Raw genomic sequence first — 12,321 nt, 5'->3', positions numbered from 1 at the left:
AGTCTAGGTAGGCCTCACGTCCTGGCAGCCCCCAGCATTTAAAAATGCCTTGATTAGAGGTAGGGAATTAAATGTAGATAAGAAGTAGACACAAAATAAGACTCCAAAGAGCAATTATCAGGTGTCTTTATCAATTGTTGCATTTAAAAAAATCAAGCAATTAGGGAACACAATGTTGCGACAATGTAACCCTATTTGCAAAATAGTACTAAATAAGTTTGTCGATGTAAGATATTTGCAAAGGCGCAAACAAAACACGCTGGAAAATGCAACTGAATCTATTTTTGGAGGTTAGAATAGATGCAGGATCAAGTAGCTCAATGGGTAGGGTATTTGATTAGAATTCAACAGGTTATAGGTTTGAATCCAGGGTATGATAGTTTGAGGTGTTATTTAATAAAGTATGTTTATATATTAGTCACACATGGCTTACTTCAGTGGTTTCCAAACTTTTTTGAATCACGGCGCCCTAGAATATCAGAATTTTTTTCACGGCACCACTAGGCCAAAAATTTCTTATTGAGAAATTTAGAAAGAAATATTACATTAAGTTGATCACGTTTATATGTCATCCTAAAGGTCAGTTGTGTGGTGAGGGACAAGATTTGATTCTGTTTGGCCACATATTTTATGACTGGCAGCCACCAGCACTGGTTTTGCCTATTATATTGACCATGAATAATTTGAATTGGTCCTGGACCACCAACCCAGGGCACCCCTGCAAGTGTCCCGAGGCACCCCAGGGAGCCACGGCACACAGTTTGGGAACCTCTGGCTTACTTGTACAAATGGCATGTCACCAGTTAGTGCTGACTGCTGATATGCCATTTGCACAAACACGCCATGTGTGACTGTATATGCATTTAAGGAGGGCACCCCGGCAATACCACAAACCATTGAGTGTCAAGTATACTAGATATATCTTCATATCTCATGTGCTTTCTCTGAGACCAATCTTGTTATGCCCCTTCCCCACAAGGCATGCGCCTTTTGTCCATATTGCAAAAATGGGGAGGGGGGGGGGCATATAATTATCTGTCACAGGGCACCAAAAAGTCTAGTTATGGCTCTGGTATGCATTATGTAATCTGGCAGACCATATCTCCAACACTGGCTGGTTGGAATAGAGATCCGGTTATCTATGTGAGCACATGACCATCAACGATTTACTCTCAAACACTAGAAAATGGACAAAAATGGTCCCCTAAACAAATTGGTTAAATTTTGGGTTTAACCAATTTGTGTAATGACCATTTTTGACCACTTTTCTAGTGTTTGGGAGCAAATGGTTAATTGACATTTGCTCCTATACATTACCAGATTTTCATTCCATCCATCCAGACTGGATAGATAGCCTGACAGATAATTGTGTAGTGTACGCCCAGGATAACTGTCAGTTGTGCTTTCTTTTATGACGGCACATAAATGGGTGGGCAGATCCAGAGCAAGCACTGCCCACTCATGCATAGTTGTCAACTGATGTGAAGTTCCAGGGGGCAATCTCAGTTATAAAGAAAAGTATCTGGAAATTGTCCCTAGTTTAAAAAAAAAATAAAAAAAAATTGATCAACTCCATTTATTTAGTATGATATCCCAGGTGATAGGATGCCGGCAGTCAGAACAACATACTTTATTAAATAACACATCTCAAACTACCATACCCAGGATTCAAACCTATAACCTGTTGAATTCTAATCAAACACCCTACCTATTGAGCTATTTGATCCTGCATAAAAATTGTGAACATTATATGAAGCTATTGGTACTTTGAAAAAAAAAGTATCAGCATTACAGCGCAGCAGATCCATGCAGTTTGCAGCCACACACTACATGTATCTGCTCAGCCACAATGCTGATTATTTCTTCACAAAGTACAAGGTAAGCTCCAAACAGAATTCTCTAGCTTAGAATTATGCCAAACCTAGAAGTCGGGCCCCCCACCCTGGGATCCCCCAGAGGGAGGCCTGCACCGTCATGCGGCAGGCTTGTCCGTTTTGGAAGCAGGCTGATGGGCAGCCCAGGCTTGCTTCAGTCTGGGCTTGGCAGGTCTGGAAGCATGAGCTTGCTTTGGGTATGCCTGACCTTGGGTACGCTTTACCTTGAGGATGAAAGGGCCAAGGGAAAGTACTTTTAGCCTTCTGCGTGGTAGGAGTCATACTAGGTAGGCAAGCTGTTTTAGCAGTAGCCAGATCAGCTACAATCTTATTGAGGTCTTCTCCAAAGAGAGTGTCTCCCTTGAAAGGAAGCACCTCCAGGGTTTTCTTGGAATCCATATCCACCGACCAGGATCTCAACCAGCTGTATAAAGTATTACCTTGGAACTGGCTCTCCACTCCCCATTATCTGGTTATCATGGCTTCCTCCGCCAGTGTCCAGACTCGCTTGCTGAAGCTCGGCCACTTCTTCCTAGCAGCAGGCTCCTGGATCACTGGGCAGCAGAGGTGCTTGGGAGCCGGAAGGGGGCGGAGCAATCAGGCAGGCAGTTGCAGTGCTGCCCAGCTATCTGTGGTGTGAGAAGAAGCAGGGGCACCCCACCGCTGGCAGTGCTGCAGCTAGCGGTGGTGGCAGCGGCGAGGCTGCTGGGCTGGGTCTTGAAAAAGGTGGAAAGAAGGGTGTTACGGCATGGAATGTACAAACTGCGAGACCCTGCTGGTAGCGCCTTTGTCTATTTAGTAGGAAGGGCACGTAACAGCCGGAGGGCAATGGAGGAAGCCCCTTTAGGGCTGGAGCCCGGCGGCAACTGACTCCGTTGTCTCTGGCAGTTCCGCCCCTGGACTAGAGGAATGGTCAAGAACATGGCAACATTTAATGCCAAAAAATGCAAAATCATACACGTCTCAAAAATACAAAGGCTAACTATAATATTAAGGGCATTATAATGGCAAGAGGAAAGCTATCTAAGTATTACTATTTCAGGTGAGCAATGTAACAAAGCAATAGGAAAGGCAAGTCAGATGCTTGTTTGCATAGGTAAAGAACCAGTAGCAGAAAAAAGTAATACAGGTTGAGTATCCCATATCCAAATATTCCGAAATACGGAATATTCCGAAATACGGACTTTTTTGAGTGAGACTGAGATAGTGAAACCTTTGTTTTTTGATGGCTCAGTGTACACAAACTTTGTTTAATACTCAAAGTTATTAAAAATATTGTATTAAATGAACTTCAGACTGTGTGTATAAGGTGTATATGACACATAAATGAATTCTGTGAATGTACACACACTTTGTTTAATGCACAAAGTTATAAAAAATATTGGCTAAAATGACCTTCAGGCTGTGTGTATATGGTATATATGAAACATAAATGCATTCTGTGCTTAGATTTAGGTCCCATCACCATAATATCTCGTTATGGTATGCAATTATTCCAAAATACAGAAAAATCCGATATCCAAAATTCCTCTGGTCCCAAGCATTTTGGATAAGGGATACTCAACCTGTAATGCCACTGTATAGGTCCTTGGTACAGCCACATTTAGAATCCTGTGTTCAGTTCCAGAAGCCATATCTCAAGTCCTGTTGGAGAAAGAGCACTATATAAATAAATAGTATCAAAATTTGTTTCACGGCACCCCTAGGCCAAAGTTTTTTTTATTGAGAAATTCAGAAAAAAATATAAAATTAAGTAAATTGTGTCTATAGCATGTCATCCTCAGGTTCAGTTATGTTGTGAGGGAATGGTTTTGCCAATTTAATAAAGTATAAATAATTTTAATTGGTCCTGGACCACCAAACTATGCTACCAGTGCAAGAACCCCAGTTTGGAAACTACTGCCATAAAATAAACCTTTTTTGTTTTTTTTAAACTACATGTAATACACCTTAGATCTCAGTTCCTAAAAGGTTTTAAACCCTTGCATACAGTAAACTACACATATTTAAAAATCCTACACCGGGCACAAGTGCTCACGGGCCAATTTCATGGCAGTCTCGGATAGTAGGGCATTGTGGATTCACCAAGGGAATGCTGATGCTGACTCCAAGAAGCCTCTTCAAGATCGCAGGAGCAGAGTCCTCTGCTTCTGCCAAATCCACTGCATGACGCTGGGGCTCTCTTGCAGGAGCCCACACCAGTGGGGGGCACCAGGGGCGGAACTACTGGCAGGGCAGGCAGTGCATTGCACTGGGGCCCCGCCGCACTCAAGGGCCCACAGCCGCCGGCATTACAATGAGTCACAATGACTCATTGTATCATGCCGCAGCCGCACACCAGCGCTCCCGTCAGGTCTGCGTCCTGCGACTCCCGCCGCCCGCCCGTCGTAACGAACAGATCAGGCCAGGGCACTACGGGCAGCAGCCGCAGCACCAGACACGCTGCCGCCTCTGTAACACACGAAGAGGGAGGAGGGTCGCTTGGAGATGAGAGGAGCAGCGGCACGGGCGGGAGGAGGAGGAGGAGGGAGGTGAAGGAAGGAGCCGCAGCAGCGCTTTGTTACTGGTGGAGGCGCTGCTGCTGCTGCCCCTCTGCTTCACTATAGGCTGTCTTCCGAGAACAGCCTATAGTGAAGCAGAGGGGCAGCAGCAGCAGCGCCTCCACCAATAAGACAGCGCTGCTGCGGCTCCCTCCTCCACCTCCCTCCTCCTCCTTCTCTACTGCCCGGGAATCGTCAAGCTGCACGAGGAGCCTGAGCCAGCGGAGAGGGTAAGTATAATTCTTCTTTCTTTCTTTCTTTCTTTCTTTCTTTCTTTCTTTCTTTCTTTCTTTCTTTCTTTCTTTCTTTCTTTCTTTCTTTCTTTCTTCTCTTTCTTTCTTTGTTGGGACTGCCTGCCGCTATGTGTAAAAAGGGGGAATCTGCCTGCCGCTATGTGTAAAAGGGGGGAATCTGCCTGCCGCTATGTGTAAAAAGGGGGAATCTGCCTGCCGCTATGTGTAAAAAGGGGGAATCTGCCTGCAGCTATGTGTAAAAGGGGGGAATCTGCCTGCAGCTATGTGTTAAAAGGGGGAATCTGCCTGCAGCTATGTGTAAAAAGGGGGACTGCCTGCCGCAATGTGTAAAAAGGGGGAATCTGCCTGCCGCTATGTGTAAAAAGGGGGAATCTGCCTGCAGCTATGTGTAAAAAGGGGGACTGCCTGCCGCAATGTGTAAAAAGGGGGAATCTGCCTGCCGCAATGTGTAAAAAGGGGGAAGCTGCTTGCCGCAATGTGTAAAAAGGGGGAATCTGCTTGCCGCAATGTGTAACAAGGGGGAATCTGCCTGCCGTAATGTGTAACAAGGGGGATGCTGTCTGCCGTAATGTGTGACAAGGGCACGCTGTCTGCCATAATGTGTAACAAGGGCAAGCTGTCTGCTGTAATGTGTAACAAGGGCAAGCTGTCTGCTGTAATGTGTAAAAAGTGTACGATGTCTGCCATTATGTGTAACAAGGGCAGGCTGACTGCTGTTATGTGAAAAAAGTGTACGCTGTCTGCCGCTATGTTTAACAAGGGCAGGCTGTCTGCCGTTATGTGTAAAAAGTGTACGCTGTCTGCCGCTATGTTTAACAAGGGCAGGCTGTCTGCCGTTATGTGAAAAAAATGTACGCTGTCTGCCGCTATGTGTAACAAGGGCACGCTGTCTGCCGTTGTGTAAAAAAGGGGGATGCTGTCTGCCGTAATGTGTAAAAAGGGGACGCTGTCTGCTGTAATGTGTAAAAAGAGGACGCTGTCTGCTGTAATGTGTAAAAAGAGGAATCTGTCCGCCGTAAGGTGTAAAAGGGTCTCTACCTGGTGTAGTGGTGCTACTGTGCGGCGTAATTTGAATAATGGAGACTACTGTGCACCGTTTTATGAATTGGTATTATTTTGTGGCCACACCCCTTAACCACGAAGCCACGCCACTATGTTTTTTTGCGCGCGCCTACGGCGCGCACTGCCCCTGTTTTGCATGCAGGGGTGGGGCTCCAATGCCGTTTCTTGCACACACTGCTAAAATGTCTAGTTACGGCACTGTTGCTAGGTATCCACTTCCCTGAGCAGGCCCCCCTAACCAGATCCTCTCCAGGGGTGAGGGGGTGGACTTGGATGGGAAGGGAAGGGGGGGGGGCCCAAGCCATTTTGTCGCACATGGGCCCACTGCTCGCTAGTTCCACCACTGGGGGGCACGTCTAAAACTCTTCAGTCAGTTCTGGATTCATTCGGACCTGGACTCGTGGGTTTTACAAATAGTGTCCCAAGGGTACAAACTGGGGTTTCAAGAAGTTCCCCCTCACCGATTGTTCAAATCAGCCTTAGTCAGCAGGGAGAAGGTTTTTATTCAAGCCTCTTCGTGGTCCCGAAGCCGGACGGCTCAGTCAGACCAATCTTAAATCTGAAATCCCTTAATTTCTACCTAAAGAAATTCAATTTCAAGATGGAATCTCTCAGGGTAGTGATCTCCAGTCCGGGGGATAAAGGAGATTTCCTGGTTTTGGTAGACATAAAGGATGCCTACTTACATGTTCCTGACACAGAAGAGGTTTTCTTCTAGTGGAATGGCTCTGGAGATCCAGAGTCTGGTCAAACAAATTCTGAAACCAGCAAGAGTGTTAATCCATCAATGCATTCGGTTGCTGGGGAAGATGGTTGCGGCCTACGAGGCCATTCAGTTTGGCAGGCTCCATGCCAGAGTGTTCCAGTGGGACCTGTTGGACAAGTGGTCCGGATCCCACCTACACATGCACCGGAGGATAATACTGTCTTCCAAGACCAGAATCTCACTCCATTGGTGGCTGCACAGTTCTCACCACCTAGAGGGGCGATGGTTTGGGATCCAGGACGGGATCCTAGGGACCACGGATGCAACCCTCCGAGGCTGGGGAGCGGTCACACAGGGGGAAAACATCCAAGGAAGATGGTCAAGTCAGGAAAGTTGTCTCCACATAAATGTTCTGGAGTTAAGGGCCATTTAATAACTGCAGACACAGTACGCACTGGGACGGGTGCCCAGCATCCTCTACGGACTAAGAGAAAAGGATTTACCAGTAGGTATTAAAATCCTATTTTCTCTAAAGTCCTAGAGGATGCTGGGGACTCCGTAAGGACCATGGGGATAGACGGGCTCCGCAGGAGACATGGGCACTTTAAGAAAGACTTTAGTTCTGGGTGTGCACTGGCTCCTCCCTCTATGCCCCTCCTCCAGACCTCAGTTTGATACTGTGCCCAGTGGAGACTGGGTGCTTTTCAGGAGCTCTCCTGAGCTTTCTGACAGAAAGTATTTTGTTAGGTTTTTAATTTTCAGGGAGCACTGCTGGCAACAGACTCCCTCATCGAGGGACTGAGGGGAGAGAAGCAGCCCTACTCTCTGAGTTGCAAGGTCCTGCTTCTTAGGCTACTGGACACCATTAGCTCCAGAGGGATTGGTACGCAGGATCTCACCCTCGCCGTCCGTCCCAGAGCCGCGCCTCCGTCCCCCTCGCAGAGCCGGAAGATAGAAGCCGGGTGAGTATGAGAAGAAAAGAAGACTTCAGAGGCGGCAGAAGACTTCATGATCTTCACTGAGGTAACGCACAGCACTGCAGCTGTGTGCCTTTGCTCCCATACACCTCACATACTCCGGTCACTGTAAGGGTGCAGGGCGCAGGGGGGGCGCCCTGGGCAGCAATATAAACCTCTTTCGCAAAAATATAACATATATACAGCTGGGCACTGTATATATGTATGAGCCCCCACCAATTTTACAGTTTAAGCGGGACAGAAGCCCGCCTCCGAGGGGGCGGGGCTTCTCCCTCAGCACTCACCAGCGCCATTTTTTCTCCACAGCACCGCTGAGAGGAAGCTCCCCGGACTCTACCCTGCTTATACCACGTTAGACAAGAGGGTTGAAAAGAGGGGGGGGGCACATAATTCGCAAATTACATACAGCAGCACTACTGGGCAAACATTAAGTTACTGTTTTATTCCTGGGTTATATAGCGCTGGGGTGTGTGCTGGCATACTCCCTCTCTGTCTCTCCAAGGGGCCTTGTGGGGAAACTGTCTTCAGAAAAAGCATTCCCTGTGTGTGTGGTGTGTCGGTACACGTGTGTCGACATGTCTGAGGAAGAAGGCTATATTAGAGAGGAGCGGGAGCAAATGAATGTGGTGTCTCCGCCGACAGCTGATTGGATGGATATGTGGAATGTTTTAAATGCTAGTGTAAACTCATTGCACAAAAGATTAGACAAGGCAGAAGCTTTGGGACAGTCAGGGTCTCAACCCATGCCTGATCCTATGTTGCAGGGACTGTCAGGGTCTCATAAGCGCCCACTATCCCAGTTTGTTGACACAGATACCGACACGGATTCTGACTCCAGTGTCGATTACGATGATGCAAAGTTACAGCCAAAATTGGCAAAATCCATTCGATTTATGATTATGGCAATAAAAAATGTTTTGCACATCACAGAGTAACCCCCTGTCGCTGACAAGAGGGTACATATGTACAAGGGAAAGAAGCCTGAGGTAACCTTTCCCCCCTCACACGAGCTGAACGAGTTATGTGAAAAAGCTTGGAAATCTCCAGATAAAAGACTGCAGATTTCCAAAAGGATTCTTATGGCGTATCCTTTCCCATCAACGGATAGGTTACGATGGGAATCCTCCCCTAGGGTGGACAAAGCATTAACACGCTTATCCAAGAAGGTAGCCCTCCCGTCCCAGGATACGGCTACCCTCAAAGAGTGTGCTGACCGCAAACAGGAGATTACCCTGAAGTCCATTTATACACATTCAGGTACCTTACTCAGACCGGCAATTGCGTCGACCTGGGTGTGTAGTGCTGTAGCGGCATGGACAAATGCCTTATCTGAGGGGATGGATAGCCTAGACAAGGATACTATTTTATTGACCCTGGGGCATATAAGAGATGCTGTCCTATATATGTGTGTATGCAAACTACCGGTGGTACTGCAGGGCCCACACCCTTTTACTTGTCTTGTAGATCAGCTCTGAAGCTGTTACAGTGCCCAGCTGCTGCAAGAAATCAGCTAGAATGCTTCAGGGGCTTGGGCATGGCCAACATGAGCCCCACACCGAAGGAGGGTGGGGGTGTTTAATGCAAACTTGGGGTTATCCAAGCGCCGCAAAAGACCACCATGCCCCACATGCCCCTTTTCTCTTTTCATATACAGATGAGGGTTCCAGCCAACTTTGGCCCACTGCTTGGATGACATCACTGAATGCAAATCCGTCTGCTGCAGACCTTCCCCCAGGAATGCTTGCAATAGTTGTTGCATATGGTTTAATGTCTGAGGGTGCTTCAGTATTAGGCAGCCTTCCGCCCTCCCATGTTCATCTGAAAAGATGTGGTCTCCCTGCAGTTGTTGTCCCCAGACGAGAGTTCCCTTGTGTTCCTCAGTTAAATCTCCTTAACTTGACGAGGGTGTGCCCGAGCAGCCGCCCTCCCCAGCCCTTTCCCAACACATACTTATCTTGCATATGAGATCTCTTGATCATGAAGATAGTTCTCACAGGTTGAGGTTCATCCTGGCCCCGCTCCCCGCTGGAGAGCGCTGATGGGGACAGCAGCGGGGCTTCAGCAGCAGGGTGAGTATGTGTGGCCAGAGACCTCCCTTCCCATGTGCAGGCCTGCAGAGTGTGCCGCGCAGGATGGGGCATGTGACACTCTCCCTCCCTGGGGCTCTTCCAGATGTAGCTCCTCAGCAGTATTTTTCCCGGGCTGCGCGGCGCTCTCCCCGACTGGCATCCGCCCTGGAACACTGCCTTCCTCAACGCAACATCAGCAGGGGGCCCGGGCCTCATCACCATCCCAGGTCTTTCTCATGTATGTATCATGTATGTGTGTGTGATATATGTATGAATCATATATGTTTGTGATATATATATATATATATATATATATATATATATGTATGTATCTATCTATCTATCTATCTATCTATCTATCTATCGTATGTGTGTGTATATATGTATCTATCATGTATGTATGTATGTATGTATGTATCTATCTTGTATGTATGTGTTCTATCTATCTATCTATCTATCTATCTATCGTGTGTGTGATATATGTATGTATCTATCATGTATGTGTTATATGTATGTATCACACCTTCCTCTATACATATACATACATACATACATACATACATACATACATACATACATACACACACCTATATCTGTACGTACACTGATATACACACACCAACATCTATACATAAACACGCTGACCCCTAAACGTACACCAACGTACCCACATGTGAATCTATACATACATGTGCTGACACCTGGACATACACTGATGTACCCACACCTAACATCTATACATACACATGCTAACAACTGGACGTATACAGACGTACCCACATTTGCATCCATGCATATATAGATGTAGGTGTGTGTACGTCAGTGTACGTCCAGGTGTCAACGCGTGTATGTATAGATGCAGGTGTGGGTACGTCTGTGTATGTCCAGGTGTCAGAATGTGTATGTATAGATGCAGGTGTGGGAACGTCAGTGTAGGTTCAGGTGTCAGCGCGTGTATGTATAGATGCAGGTGCTTGTATGTCCAGATGTCAGTGCATGTATGTATAGATGCAAGTGTGGGTACGTCGGTGTATGTCCATTTGTCAGCGCGTGTATATATAGATGCAGGTGCTTGTATGTTGGTGTATGTCCAGGTGTCAGCATGTGTATGTATAGATGCAGGTGTGGGAATGTTGGTGTATGTCCAGGTGTCAGGGCGTGTATGTATGGATATTAGGTGTGGGTACATCAGTGTATGTCCAGGTGTTAGCGCATGTATGTATAGATGCAAAACAATAATCGCACAGCGTGCCCCCCGCCAACCACAAACCTCCCCCACCCCCCTGTATGACATAAACACCGCTAATTCCACTTACACACAATAATTTCAGTTTGCGACCAGGAGCCGGCAATGTATGTGCACCCAAATGAAGCCACTGTACATGCCCTGCAGGCTGCTATGTACTGCACAGGTGCAACAAATTTAAATGCCCTATCTTTAAAATGGGGCATATTTTACTAAATTAAAAAAACCTGTAACTTTCTGTAAAACCTTAACCCCAAAAGGCACTACACTAACATCGGGGTGTAGAGTTGGATGTTGATCCAAGGCACCAACAGGCTAAAGCTTTGACTGTTCCCAGGATGCCTTGCACCGCCTCCTCTATAACCCTGCCCAGTGGCGTAACTAGACCTTTGTGGGCCCCATAGCAAAATTCTGAATGGGCCCACCAGCACTCAACAAGAATGAGTGGCGTTTGGGGTCAGAAAAGTAGAGGGGAAGGGGTCTGACAGAGTAGGGGGCAGGACATGAATGAATAGAAACTGAGGTGTCCATTATATAAAGAAATACAGTATGTGTGTCTGTGTGTATATCACACACACACATATAAGGGAAATTCAAATGCATTCAATTATTGCGCCCATTACACTCTGGTTTAGGTGCACAAAGCACCTAAACCTGAATAAAGTAATGGGCGCGATCGTGAAAAGACACCGTTTGGTTGCCCAAATGGGTCTCTTTGCACACATTTCAGCTTGTTTCCCCTGGGGGTAGCGAGCTGAAATAAACATGTCGCACCCGTTGGCAGCAACATTAGAATAGCTGCTGACGGGCACGATTGAGGGAGGAAAGGGACATTTGAATCCAGCCCATAGATGCAATGTGAATATGTAATTTGTACCTTCCTATCTTAAAATGTATATAGTAGTGTATACACTAGAGGTCTTTCCGAACCCCCTAATCCTAACATTGTAATTTGCTTTAGGGCGCACCTCCAATTAGTCTAGTGTTTCGTATTTTCACATTAAATACTTTCTTGCATTGGTTGGTTAAAGATTAGATCGTATATTTTTCTAGATATAGCTGTGCATAGTCTACAAGGCTACATGCTTCTCCCCTAACTAGAGATGTGCAGCGGGCATTTTTCGTGTTTCATGTTTTGGTTTTGGTTTCGGATCCGCAGTTGTGTTTTGGATACGGACGCGTTTTGGCAAAACCACACTTTCGGGTTTTGGATTCGGGTGATTTTTTTTTAAAACCTCAAACAGCTAAAATCATAGAATTTGGGGGTAATTTTGATCCTATAGTATTAAGCTCAATAACCAATTTCTACTCCTTTCCAGTCTATTCTGAACACCTCACACCTCCCAATATTATTTTTAGTCCTAAAATTTGCACCAAGGTCCCTGGATGACTAAGCTAAGCGACCCAAGTGGGCAGCACAAACACCTGGCCCATCTAGGAGTGGCACTGCAGTGTCAGACAGGATGGCACTTAAAAAAATAGCCCCAAACAGCACATGATGCAAAGATAAATAAAAAAAGAGGCGCAAGATGAAATTGTAGTGTGTCTCTCCTGCTCAGTGTCAGTTCTCAGTAGTATCCTCATCAGTGCTCA

The sequence above is a fragment of the Pseudophryne corroboree genome, unplaced genomic scaffold, assembly GCF_028390025.1.
Source record: "Pseudophryne corroboree isolate aPseCor3 unplaced genomic scaffold, aPseCor3.hap2 scaffold_949, whole genome shotgun sequence".
NCBI classification, from domain to species: domain Eukaryota; kingdom Metazoa; phylum Chordata; class Amphibia; order Anura; family Myobatrachidae; genus Pseudophryne; species Pseudophryne corroboree.
Note: the sequence above shows the minus strand (reverse complement) of the source record.